The sequence below is a fragment of the Fringilla coelebs genome (genome assembly GCF_963513975.1).
Source record: "Fringilla coelebs genome assembly, chromosome: 7".
Lineage (NCBI taxonomy): Eukaryota > Metazoa > Chordata > Aves > Passeriformes > Fringillidae > Fringilla > Fringilla coelebs.
Genome location: NC_140035.1, coordinates 33,202,792 through 33,213,268, shown reverse-complemented (window position 1 = coordinate 33,213,268; position 10,477 = coordinate 33,202,792).

The window sequence follows — 10,477 nt, the reverse complement described above, 5'->3', positions numbered from 1 at the left end:
CATTTTCCTCCTGACATTTTCTCCAGAAAGTATTTACTTCCTCTGACATCTGCTCTGTACTGACAAAAACTTGCCAGAGTAGAGCCACAAGGAGATGGGGGGAATATTCCACAAACGGCTCCGGGCACCAGGGCAGGCGGAGAATCTCCCAAATCACCCTGGTTGCCTGCAAAGGATAAACCATCCAGAGACAGCACTCAATATCGAGTGGCAAGGCCTGAGCATACAAGGGAGAGGCCAGGGCAGACACGGGCGGAGCAGCCACCCTGGTGTCCCTGAAGCCTGCCCCCTAAGCCAGCTTTCAGCCCAGTGCCTGAGGTAGGGAAATACGTGTCAGTGCGGGGGAGGATGGAGAGGGCACTGGAGAAGCAATCTGTGTACAAACAAAGGCCAGTTATGGAAACTCACAGCCAGGGCAAATACATCCTTATTGTCCCCATCAGAGGTGTACATTTTTTGCAGTGGCCAGCTGTCCATCACACAGATGAGTGTTGGCAGCACCTTTTGCACTGTTGTTCCTGATGAGGCTATGGTCTTCCACATGATTGCAGCACCTCTGCAGGACCAGAGCTGTGTGTCATGGGGGTCTCAGCCACGGCACTGTGGCCTGGGCGGCCACAAGGGCCCAGATGACAGAGCCACAGTGCCCTGAGTAGGGAGGGAGCCTGTCAGGAGGCTCATGGGCTGACAAGCCAGGGCTGGGAAATGGAGGGTCCAGTGGCTCCCGGAGCTCTCTGCCTATCTGGCAGACCCCTTTGGACTGGCTGTACAGGGTGATGGGCCCTACAGGCTGCTTAGGGCTGAGCCCTCAAGGCAGGTACAGGGCCCTGTACCTGTCACATGATGGGGCACAGCGCAGGAGGGTCACTGCAACATCAGTGGGGTGTGCTTCAGTCAGCCGCAGGACATCCATGAACAGCCAGTCGTCTGGAGGCTCGTTGGACGCCAGCTTCTGGTGCATGTTCCTAACAAAGCCTGGCACCTGCAGAAGGCCCCGGAGACTAGGAGAGCTGCCAGAGGAGCAACTTCCCCCAGCTTCCCCTGAGAGGTGCTTCCCTTCCCACCACATTGGGCTGGCCCTGAAAGGCTTGAGGCGCCTCGCGACTCCTGGGGACACAAAGCCCCGGCCACAGGCTGCTTACTTGACTCGGACTGGAGACAACACTCTCCCCAAACAGATCCACGCTGGGAGCAGGAGGTATGGTCTGAAGGGCTGTGGGGCCAGGCTCTGCTGCATCCTTGGTAAACATGGCGATCATCTCTCGACACCGAGTGAGGTTTGTAAACATCTGCAAAAAAAGGAACAAGAAGGAATAGAGGGATGATCCATTGAGTGCTCCAATGGGGATGCTCAGCTGAGAAGGTGGCGATGGCTCTCAGTACCTGGCCTACACAGCGCCAGCAGCTAGGGGCAGAAACTGGCCCTTGTGTCAGGTCCTTGGCTGCATCTGGCAAAGAGCAAGGAATGCCAGAGCTAAAGAGCTGCAGGAGAGGGCAGAAAAGACAGCCCAGCCCTGCAGTCTCCCCAGGCAGGGACAGCATGGGCATGACCCAGGCTACCAGGGGCTCCAGCCCCAGCCCCTCTTTTGTCTTATCCATGGACACCTCCACAGGGATGGCATAGGATGGGGCAGGCTGAAGCTGGCTACAGGCAAGCCCTGTGGCTCAGCTCTTTCACTCACTCCTCTGCAGCAGCTGGAGCTGCTCCAAGTCAGCACGTCTCTGTAGTGCGGCACCACAAGGGCAATTTTCCACCTTCCTAGGTGGGCTGGGAGGTCTTTCTGCCATGTCAATGTGTGGATTAAGGGATAGCTCCAGGACAGACGGCTTGAAAAAGCTGCAGGGTGGCAAGTACCGCAGCTGTGCCTTGAAGAGAGCTACAACAGAGAAGGCTTGGAAAGGCTACAGGACAGAAAGTCCAGCAGTCTGGCCTGAAGGCCTCCTGCCACAGTGAATAGAAACAAGCTTTGCATCAACAAGTCCGACAGACAGCCCTTCAGGGCACCTGCAACAGAGAAACTGTGGGAAGGCTATGGGTCACTGAGACTCACAGTGTGGCCTCGAGGTCAACTGCACAGGGAACTCATGGAAAAGCAAGGGACAATGTGGCTGTGTTCAGAGCACTGCTTGTCCCGTTCTGTGCACGAAGCACTGAGGTGTGGCTGTGTCACCACCACCAGCAGCTAAGTCATGACGTGTCACAAAGGGTCACCCTGGTACACTCTCTCTGCTTCCATCCCACGGTGAGCACGGGACAGCGTGTCACAGAGAGCCCCAGGACACACCTCCACGTGCCCTGGGGACACCCCCACCCCCACCCAAACTGCCCCACCTTGCAGGGAAGACCTTGCCCCAAGTGTCGAAAACGCAGCCCAGCAGGAACTTTAGGAAGGGCCCAAACAAGAAGCAGCTGCTCCTCTGCTCTGCCTGCTCAGGGCAGCAGAATGAGCCCCCACGGCTGCCAACGCAGCTGAGCAGGAAGGGCAGCGGGCCCTTCCGCAGGCCCTGCCACGGCCTCTTTGGGACCAGTCCCGGTGCAGGGTGGCCCGGCACACTCGCAGGGCCGTGACACAGCCACGGAACGTGTGGCCCAGAGCACCAATGACGCTCTGTGCCCTGGGGAGCGCTGACAGCAGCGGGTGCGGAAGAGTCCCTGCCAAAGGAGACCTGCTGCCCCCCAAGGCCTGCCAATGCAGCTGGCGCCTGTCTCCTGCCGCAGAGACCTGCGGCCCCGGGGGGCTTCTCTGCCAGAGGACAGCCAAAGCCAACGTGCCTCGGTGTCTAGGTGATCTTTTCTGCTGGTGGCTGTTGGCAGGAGCACCTGGGCCAATCGGTGGCCACACTTGGTATCTGTCAGAAGGCAGAATCTGTTGTCCCGTCCTGCAATGATTTTTGCTTGGAAGTGATTATCTGCAGCACAAAAACACAATCCACTGTTGACTCTCACAGGACAATTACATGCTTACAGAGATACCGTCAAGTTGCCTTGTGTGCTTCTGGCTGTTTTTCTTGCTTTCTGGATAAAAACATTGGCCCAGCGTCCGATGGCCAGTGCTCCGGGTGCTGCCCGTCTGGCTGTGGCCAGCAGCTCGCGTCCAAACAGGAGCGGGTGCCTTCTGGGCCAGGGAACGGACGGGCACGAGCAGCGATTTTCCCTGGTGAGCCTGGGAGGAAGCTGGGCAAGTGCAGAAGACTGGGATACCTCGGGCATGAGAGAAGCCGTGGTGTGTCTCTGATGATGCTGCCCGCACTGCGAAGGAACAGCCGAGACAAGCGCTGGGAGCAGACGCATCCTGACGCTTTCTGCCCTGCGACGGACACGGAACACACTTGTTCCCCCAGCTGCGGAAGACTTGATGCAGGAACAAAAACGTCCCTGCAGGACCAGCAAAGGCCAAGGGGCTTTTGGCCACTTTCCGTTCCACATCACTTCCAGACAACTTGCTGAGACCAAGCAGCCTTTTTCCCCTCTTCCCCATTGGCCTGCAGACACGGTGAGCCAAGAGAAAGCTCCCGGACACCGGCATATGACAACAGCAATTTATTGTTCCTACGGGGTTGGTGGCGGGCGGGGTGTGGGGGTGTGGGGTGGGAAAGGAAGTGCTTGCAGAGGAGAGGTGCAGAGGAGAGGTGTTCCCCGCAGGCTCAGGTGGCCCCAGCAGACGCGGCCTCCCGGATGGGTTCTCCACAGCGCCGCAGCAGGACACTCAGCCACGGTGACACAGGAAAGGCCGCGACTTCCAGAGCTGGCGGAGTTGGTCTCGCAGCTTCTGGAGTCGGGAGGAGGGAATGCTCTGTACAGCTAAATTGATGTACAGAGTTTGAAGTGCCAGGCATGAGACGGCAGGGCTGGTGTCATCCGTCATGTCCTGAAGAGCTGCAAGAGAGAGAAACGGAGCCACAGTCAGAGGCTGGATCTGCGGGGACGTGGGCAGAGCCTCGTGCCACTTCCATGCCATGCGGCTCCTGCCAGGGCCTGGAGGAAGCAGGACTAAAGAAGGACGAGCCGGCAGCTGCTGGCCACAGAATGTCCCCCAGGCCCCCGAAAGGCGTCTGTGCTGCTGCCGCGCTGCCCTTGGTGCGCGCAGGGAGCGGAGCCGTCCGCGGGCGGGCCAGGGAACGCAGCTGCCAGCGGCTGCCCCCGCGGAGAGCCCGCGGGCCTCACTCACCCATGCAGATGGTCCGGAATTCCGGCTGCTGCCCTGTCAGGTAGCGCCCGGCGATGCCTTGGGAACACAGAGCATGTCCTGCCTTCAGAGCCACAGCTGCCGCACACGGGCGCTGCCAGCCCCGAGGCCGCACGCCCCGCTGGCCCGGCAGGGCTCAGCCCGGGCCCCTGGAGCACGCTGCCGCCCAAGGGCACGGAAGCCAGAGGGCGGCAGCAGCGCCCAGTCCAGGCGGGGCCGCAGATGCCCGCGCCCGGCTCCTGCTGCCGGGGCAGCAGGCGGGGCTGGGGCCGGGCTGGGGCCGAGGTGCGGCGGGGCGGGGCGGGGCTCGGGGCTCACCGATGAACCTGACGGCCGCCTCTCGCAGGGGCTCCTGTGGGCTCTGCAGGTACGGCAGGGCCAGGCGCAGGTGCTCGGCCACTCGGCTCCTGTCCTCTGCCAGCTGCAGAGAGCGGCAGGGCACGGAAGGAAAGGGTTGCTGCGGGCCCGGCCCCTGGCCCGGGCGCTCCCTACGCCCGGCACTGCTCCCCCTAGCCCACAGAGCCCTGAGCCCCGGCCAGCAGCCGCAGGCACCGGGCTCGGGACGGGGCAGAGAGCCCGGCGAGCCGCGGTGCCGCCCCGCAGCGGAGCCCAGCTGGCTCGGGGCTCCGTGGGCACCGGGCTCGGGCTGAGGGAGCGGCGTGTGGGGCGCAGGCCGGCGCCCCTGCCTGCGGCACTGGGCAGGGGCCACGGCTGCCAGCCCCACAGACTGGGCGCCGCCGTGGGCAGGCGGCTTCTGCAGGGATTGGCCTGGGGATTCCAGGCCGTCCTTACCAAGCACTCGGCCAACCTCCACATCTGATCCCTCTTCAGCAGCTGCTTGAGATCCTTCCTCTTCAGGAACCTTACTGCAGAAAGCAGCGTTTCCCGAGAGGCCTGCAGAGCAGCAGAGACCCAGAGATGGCACCGCAGCCCAGGGCACAGGACCCGCATCTCTGTGCCAAGGCCGGGAGGAGGCTGGAGCCCGTCAGGTGCCAGCGGGTGGGGAGAGAGCTGAGCCCCCCTCCCACGGGGGCCAGGAGGCCTCACCTGTGCCACACGCCAGTTCTCATCGTGGCAGTGGAAGAAGAGCGGGAGCAGGCTCTCGCTCACATGCTTCTTTAGGGCCTTTTTGCCCTTTGCCACTACCAGCGTGATCACGTTTTGGAAGAGGCAGATGGAGAGCAGCTGCACAAGGCTGTTGTCCTGTTGGAAAGAAAGCAAAAGCCCTCCGCATCAGCTGCTCCAGGCCCCCGTGTGCCCTGGCCCAAGGCAGCACCCCAGTGCCCGCGGCTGGGGGCACAGAGCCTCACATTGTCAAAGAGGTGCCAGAGCGCCTCGGCCAGCTGCAGGGCGATGGGGCTGGCTATTGTGAGGTCTTTGTGCAGCAGCAGGAGGCTGAGCACAGTGAGGGTCATCTCAACGATGTCTTCGTCCTCATCCCACAGTAGCTTCCCAAGGCTTTCAGTCAGGCTGAACACGCTTGGATCCTGTGTGCAAAACAGGGCTGGGCAACCCCACGCTGCTGCTGCCGCCGCTGCCGCTGCGGCAGGACTCAGAGGCCGAAGGCCTTTCGTGAAGCCCACGGGCAGCTGAACAGCGAGCCTGGAGAGCTGGGAGAGCAGCTGCAGCAGCTCCCAAAGCCCAGCTAAGCCCAAGGGGCTGCTTGCCCCAGCCCCACGCTGACAGCACAGCTTCAGCTGCTGCCTCCTTCTCACCATCGAGGTGAGCACCACAAGGCCTCGGAGCGCCACGCGATGCATCTCCCTCGACTCGCTCTGCAGCTGCCTCGTCAAGATCTCCAGGACTTTTTCGCCGCATTCGCTCCAGTCCAGGCAATCCAGGACCTGAAAGGGACAGAGCAGTGACAGAGGTGCCCAGCTGGCAGGAGCTCAGAAGCGCACAGGGCCGAGCCAAGGCGGCAGCACAGGGCACGGGCACCGTCCCAGGCAGCTGCGGCTACGAGAGGGCAGAGGGGCGGGAGGCAGCTCAGCGAGGCAGCGCCGGCCATGGGGCTCACCTCCACCAGGAAGGCCAGGGCGGGCAGTTCCCAGTCTGGAATGCCTTTGCTGAGCAGGTCAAAGAGGCAGGATGCCATGCCGCAAGACCAGATGATGGAGACGCGGCGCATCTCCCTGGCGGGGAGAAAAAGGCGCCGTTGCTCCTGAGCCGGGTGGGCAAAGCTCTCCCAGGGCTGACTCGCAGAGGTCCGCTCTTCTCCCGAGCAGGCCAGGGCTGCTTTGGGAGGCGGCTGTTCCTGGGCACCCTCCTCTGCCGGCCTTTTCCAGTCTGCCTAATCCCTCCCCCTTGGTGACTAGGCCCTGCCGCCCACGACCACGGGGACTGTGTGGGGGCCTTCCGAGCACAAAGGAGAGGGTCTGTGGGGACAACGAGGTCTCACCTGGCCAGCAGACCCACGGCATAGTGGTGGGTGTCGGCGCAGAGCAGCGTGTCCCAGGCACGCTTGCGTTCCATTGACACCACCGCGTGCTCGTAGTGCATTTGGCAGAGCAGGGCCTTCAGGGTCTGCAGGGCAAAGCTGTGTGCAGAGCAAAGCCCAGGTCACGACGGGAGCCCCGGCTCCTGCCCCGGGGGCGCGGGAGGGATGGGGAGACTGGGGGGACTGGCATGGAGCACCTGTTGGGGTTGGCGGCGAGGCCGTGTTGCTCCTGGCATTCCTTCCAGAAGGTCTCAACCTCTTCTGGCGTATCCTGCGTGCTGACGTAAGTTTGGAAGAGCAGACGCAGAAAGAGATTGGGGAAATACTCCAGCACGACAGGTGAGCGCCAGGCCAGGTTGAAGACTCTCCACAGCGCCACGGTTGCCTGCAAGAAATAAAATACCCAGAGACAAGGCTCAGGGCCGAGACATCCACGCGGCAGGGCCCGAGCGTGCGAGGGAGAGGCCGGGGGAGACACGGGCGGAGCAGCCGGTCTGGTGCCCCTGAAGCCTGCCCCCTAAGCCAGGTGTCAGCCCAGTGCCTGAGGCAGGGAGATGCAGCTGGAGGGAGGACAGAGAGCTGGCTGCTGGAGAGGCGGCCCGGGGGCTGGCAAAGGCCGCTTCCAGAAACTCACAGCCAGGGCAAAGACTCCTGCGTTGTCCCCATCGGAGGTGCAGACGCGGTGCAGTGGCCAGGCGCTCAGCACATCCAGGAGCATCTGCAGCGCCGCCTCCGCAGTCCTGCTCGAGGACATGATGGTCGCCCACATGGTCGCGGCAGCTCTGTGGGGTCAGAGCTCTGTGTCAGGGCGGTCTGGGCCACAGCCCCGTGGCCCGGGCAGCTGCGGGGGCCCACGCCGGCCCTCAGCCCTGCTTCTGCCCGCTGTCCCTGGCTGGCAGCAGCCAGCCAGCCCACGTGGGCACAGGCCCTGAGGGGCAGGGAGGGAGCACGGCACCAGGCTCAGAAGGTGACGTGCCGGCACTGGAAAACAAAGGAGCCAGAGGATCCTGCAACTCCCCGCCTGTCTGGCAGTCAGCAGGGACAGGCTCTACAGGATGATGGGCCGGGGAACCCTAAGGCCTCAAAGCACACGGGGCTGCCCTACCTGTCACACGACGGGGCCCAGCGCAAGAGGCTGACCAGCACGTCAGAGGGGTGTTCCTTGGTCAGCTCCAGAAGGGCCTTGTCCAGCCTGTGCCCAGCAGACTCATTGGCCATGAGCCATTGGTGGATGTACCTGACCACGGCGGGCACCTGCAGAAGGCGCGGGGAGACTCGAAGAGCTGCCAGAGCCGCAATTTCCCCAGCTTCCCCCGAGAAGTGCTTCCCTCCCAACCACACTGGGCCGGGCCCCAAAGGCCGAGAGAGCCCGGCACAGCCGGCTCGAGGCGCCGCACCACTGCTGGGGCGATCGAGCCCTTTCCCCAGGCAGCTTACTTGCGCTGGATTGGAGATCCCCTTCTCCACAAGCAAATCCAGCATGGCAGCACCGGTCTCGGCGTTGAGGAGCGGAAGGTCCGCCGAGACGCCGGTGCCCACACCGGCGCTCTCCTCCTCCCAAAAGCACGTGATGAATTCACAGAGGCTCTGCAGGAGAAGGGCAGGAAGGGAGGGAGCATCCATGGAGCGCTCCAAGCCTGGTGCTTGGCTGAGCAGTGACAGCAGGCCCAGCCCAGGCGGGGATGGCCGCAGGTACCTGCGCCGTTCCGCGGAAGCGGCCACGGGCGGCTTCCTGTTCTTGTGTCCGCTCCTCGGCCGCACCTGGCAAAGAGCGAGCGCAGCCAGAGCTGAGGGGCTGCGGGAGAGGCCAGAGAACACAGCCCAGGCCTGCGCTGCCCGGGCAGGGAGAGCCTCGGGATGCCCCGGGGGAAGGAGCACGGCTGCCAGGTGGTCCAGCCCAGCTTCTGCCCTATCCATGGGCATGTCCCCAGGGATGGGATGGGGCCAAGCTGGCTGCAGGCACCAGCCCTGCCGCCCAGCTCTGGCACTCACCCTCCAGCAGCAGCTGGAACTGCTCCAGTTCTTCAGGCTGCTGTGCTGAGGTAGCTCCAGCCTCTTCCTCCTCCACCCAGGCCAGCTTGGGCACGCTGGGGGCTCTCTGCTCCATGTCACTCATGGCAGCCATGAGTGCTTGCTGAAGCAGAGAGGCCTCGGAAGGGCTGAAGATCAGCAAGCGCTGCAGTTGTACCTAGAAGGCACCTGCAACAGGGGAGCCTCGGGAAGGCTACAGGACCGTAAGTCCTGCAGTCTGTCCCCGAGGGCAGCAGCAAGAGAGATGTCTCAAGGAAGAAATGGGACTGCGAGTGCTGCAGTCCGTCCTCGAGGGCACCGGCCGCAGGGACGGCAGACGATTCGGAAATGCTCCGCGCGCGTCACCGAGTCCCGCAGCCTGGCCTCGAGGTCACCTGCACCTTCCGAGGGAACGCCTCGGAAAAGCTCCGGGTCAGAAAGGAACGAGTTGGCTGCGTGGGGGCTCCTCACAGCACGGCTCTGTCCCGTCCTGTCCCGTCGCGTGCACCGAGCACTGTGGCGCGGCCCTGTCGACGCCAGCACCTACGCCACCACGTGTCACAAAGGGGCACCCTGGCACACTCTGTCACTTTGCGTCCCAAGGTGAGCACGGGACAGCGTGTCACAGAGAGCCCCAGGACACACCTCCACGTGCCCTGGGGACACCCCCACCCCCACCCAAACTGCCCCACCTTGCAGGGAAGACCTTGCCCCAAGTGTCGAAAACGCAGCCCAGCAGGAACTTTAGGAAGGGCCCAAACAAGAAGCAGCTGCTCCTCTGCTCTGCCTGCTCAGGGCAGCAGAATGAGCCCCCACGGCTGCCAACGCAGCTGAGCAGGAAGGGCAGCGGGCCCTTCCGCAGGCCCTGCCACGGCCTCTTTGGGACCAGTCCCGGTGCAGGGTGGCCCGGCACACTCGCAGGGCCGTGACACAGCCACGGGACGTGTGGCCCAGAGCACCAATGCCGCTCTGTGCCCTGGGGAGCGCTGACAGCAGCGGGTGCGGAAGAGTCCCTGCCAAAGGAGACCTGCCGCCCCCCAAGGCCTGCCAATGCAGCTGGCGCCTGTCTCCTGCCGCAGAGACCTGCGGCCCCGGGGGGCTTCTCTGCCAGAGGACAGCCAAAGCCAACGTGCCTCGGTGTCTAGGTGATCTTTTCTGCTGGTGGCTGTTGGCAGGAGCACCTGGGCCAATCGGTGGCCACACTTGGTATCTGTCAGAAGGCAGAATCTGTTGTCCCGTCCTGCAATGATTTTTGCTTGGAAGTGATTATCTGCAGCCCAAAAACACAATCCACTGTTGACTTCCACAGGACAATTACATGCTTACAGAGATACCGTCAAGTTGCCTTGTGTGCTTCTGGCTGTTTTTCTTGCTTTCTGGATAAAAACATTGGCCCAGCGTCCGATGGCCAGTGCTCCGGGTGCTGCCCGTCTGGCTGTGGCCAGCAGCTCGTGTCCACACAGGAGCGGGTGCCTTCTGGGCCAGGGAACGGACGGGCACGAGCAGCGATTTTCCCTGGTGAGCCTGGGAGGAAGCTGGGCAAGTGCAGAAGACTGGGATACCTCGGGCATGAGAGAAGCCGTGGTGTGTCTCTGATGATGCTGCCCGCACTGCGAAGGAACAGCCGAGACAAGCGCTGGGAGCAGACGCATCCTGACGCTTTCTGCCCTGCGACGGACACGGAACACACTTGTTCCCCCAGCTGCGGAAGACTTGATGCAGGAACAAAAACGTCCCTGCAGGACCAGCAAAGGCCAAGGGGCTTTTGGCCACTTTCCCTTCCACATCACTTCCGGACAACTTGCTGAGACCAAGCAGCCTTTTTCCCCTCTTCCCCATTGGC